Source organism: Haliaeetus leucocephalus, unplaced genomic scaffold (assembly GCF_000737465.1).
Source record: "Haliaeetus leucocephalus isolate CR32 unplaced genomic scaffold, Haliaeetus_leucocephalus-4.0 Scaffold944, whole genome shotgun sequence".
Lineage (NCBI taxonomy): Eukaryota > Metazoa > Chordata > Aves > Accipitriformes > Accipitridae > Haliaeetus > Haliaeetus leucocephalus.
The window spans coordinates 3,841,153-3,844,720 of NW_010973380.1; positions in this window are offsets into that span (position 1 = coordinate 3,841,153).

Here is a 3,568-nt window from a genome sequence, read left to right on the forward strand (position 1 = left end):
ATCCTTGAACTGCATTTTTCTTTTGTAGTTTACACAATGAGTGACAGGCTTTTGAGCAACTTAGACAAACTTCTGCTCGAGTTTGGTAGGTCATTATATCCTATATTTTTTAATTAATAATTACTAATGCACTACATACAGTGATGTTTTCTGCTTTAAGCAGTTATATTAACTTAAAATAAATTTATAATATTAAGGTTTTGATGTTTGCCTACATAAAGTTTTGTTAGCTGTGATGTTATGGAGAGGGGTACTAACAGCTATTTAATAGTAAAATTGTTATTTAGGTATTTTGTTAAAATATCTGTTAATCAGTGTTTGTGCAATTAATGCTGCACAACATACATTTGTTCAACAGCTCAACTCATATATATATGTGTGCGTGTGTGTGTGTATATATGAAAAAGTGTTTATTTTCTTCTTAGTTTTCCAGCTAGAACAAGCTTCTTATGCTAAGGAACATGTGACTCAACAGATAAATTGTGAGTAGTGATAAATTATCATTTTATTAGACATTGAACACACTGCTTTTGTTTCATTAGTCCTGGTACATGTTCTGTGTTTCAGGGGCGGAAGCAAGCCTAATAATGAAAGCTGTCCCGTGTCCTACTCTCACCCTACCTCATCTTTTGCCATCAATACTTGCTCATTCTCCCTAGCAGACTTTGCTTTTGCTTGCGACTTTTAGCTAATGCTGTTCAGCTGTCTCATGGACAGCCAGTTTCATGCTGCGCCATTTCCTGCTCTTACTCTGTAGCTCCTCACAGTAACTGGCAGTTCTTTGATTCAGCTGTGCTTGCTCAATACATCTGCCACTTGCCTCCCTTTCTTTCTTCATGTTTTTTGTTCTTTCCAGATTTGGACCTCTGCCTCACTGCTTCTCTCTTTCTGTTTTCTTAAAATAATGAAAGTTCTCTCAGTTGCTACTACCTACTCAAGCCTTGTTCTTCTCTTTTGCAATCAAGCAGCTGGTAATCTTATTTGAAATTCAAAACAGTAAACCCAATGAGAAAGTCTTGCTCCACATCAAATTCTTTCCCCCCAGGACTTACAGATAGCATAATATTATGGACTTAGGTCTGGACTGAATTTTTTTTTTTACCATGCTACTACGTGGAATCACTATCTCATGAGAATTGTTGTGGTGAACTATTCTTTAGACAATCTGAGGACATCTGTGCTCATCACTGGTACTTCACAGGTAGATATTGAAGCTCATAACCTTCAGGAAAAAGAACAAGAGAGAATTCTGGTCTAATTGCTGTTCCTCTTGATAGCAACATATCTAATAATCTTGACTGATATGTCCAAGCAAGTACTTACTCATTAAGAGGATTATTAAATTGAACCATCTTAATCATTAAACATCTGTAACTAAATCTGGGGCACCTAGAATTCCGTTTTAACTCTTCAGTCACATAACTGAACCTTAGAGTTGAGGTTTTTCTTAACATTTATGCAAGCTTATGGTAAATGAGCATGCTTTTAGGGAAAATCCAAAGGCTGTGTAGTAACATGGCATAGCTATTTGCATGTTCAGTTCAGAGATATCTAACTATGTGTGAACTCACAACCAACACACACACTTGTAAAAATTTGGGTTAAATCTTTCAGAAACTTACCCAGAAATAGTTCCACTGTTTTAATTTCGTCTCTGTGTGAGTATTACTTGGCATAGGAACAGCTGTAGCATTCAGCCTCGGACTTTTAGTGTGAGATTCATCAGGCTTTTTTGGCTAAAGTCCCTTTATAACTAGTGGAGGGAAATAGGCACTTTTAGGGTGTGATTTGTCTTATCCTGAAGAAAGAGTTTAAAGTAGGTTGGATAAAGTAAGCTTTAAAAAATGTCCACTTGTCGCCGCTGAGTGTAGCTGTAGCCATGGGTGTCTAGTTCTGAATTAGGTGCCTGCATTGTAAAGTTGGGTGAGATGGATCTCATCCACAAAGTGCTTGCGAAAGCAAAGGGTGAGTAGAACAACTCACACTTGTCACAGAAGTGCTCATCTACAGAAAATACTGAATGAAATGTTAAGTGTATAGCTTTGCTTATGTAACAGATATTTTGTTAAGACAGTTATGTTATATCTTGGTAAATCTCAAACTGTCATCTGCAGGATACTTCCAAATACACCTGTTTTTTAACAGAAATGAAGCATACATCAGTTGTCCAATATTTATGCTTCATGCTAAGTAACGGCAAGTTACTGACTTAAACTATTGAAAATATTAAGATACTGAAGATATTCAGGATAACTCAAGATAATAAAATACATTGAGGATCTTTTGCTTTCACTGACTGATGTTTCTCTCTGAGATGTGGTTTTTTTCTGGTATAGATGCAGCTGGCATTGAAAGTGAATATATAGCAAGTGCTGCAAAACCAGACCCAAACTTCAGGATGACCTGAAGTTCTAGAGTGGTAATTCAAACAACTCAAGAAACCTGTGGCACAACTAAGATGCTCTTCCTGGTTAAGTAGATGAGAAGGACAGGATGTCTGTGATTCACTTCTGTTTACGGCCACCAACTTTGGCATATAGCACATCAGGGCAGCAGTGATGGCGAGGTGTGATTTGAAACTAATAAGTCTGAAACCTTGTATGAAAAAATAAGAAATAAACAGCACAGAAAAAAAAAATGCACCTAGTTGTGCTCATTGCATTGCAGCATGAGCATGCGTGATAGCTCTCACAGCTTTTATTTGTGAAAGAGGACAGTGATCATGACCAACAGTGTGGATTCTCTGCTAACCACTCATTCAGAAAATGTTATCTGCTGTCTGCTGTTAGAAAAGGCAGAATTAAGAATCTGCCTTAAGAATCTCTGCAAATATCATAGAGCTTTAGTATTTGTGGTTATAATGCATTTTTTCATTAATTAACCACTGCCTCTTGTATTATCATACATTACACATTCCCACCTTGAGTAAATTCCCTTTTTATTTTAATTTCTGTTTCTGTTTCTAGTAATAATTTGATTATATGCCTTTAGTGATGTTTTTATTTTTCCCTTGTTGTAGTCAACTTTCCCATTCAAAACATTTGTCTTTCTGGACTTCTGTAAAAGAAAACAAATGTTTGAAAAAGACATTTATCTCAAGCAACTTTTGTACTTCAATCAGTCTCCCCAGTTACAAGCATTATTGAGGGCAAAGTGGCTTACACTCTGGTTTCCCTGCATACTACTTCCATTATCTGCAGACACTGTGGACTGCAAAAAAGAAGGGTCAGCTCTAACTATTAAGAGTGCTTTGCTTTCTACCACTAATAGCTACTTCAGTATTATATAGACTGGGATGCACAAATGGTGCAAATAATTTTTTTCTTCCAAAGTCAGTCTCACAATATTAGATGATAATCAAGGTACTCACCACACAGCTGAAACTTCTTGAGTTTTTCACTCACTTTGTTGTTGCTTTGCTTAGCTGCAGGCTGTCCACTCATCTGGCACTATCGAGATTAAGTATTTTGGAAGAAAACTTGAATCATTCTGAATGTAGACTTTTTATTTCATGGAAATGTTGAAAATACATATGCTTACTTTTTTATTTTTAATTTCAGTGTATACT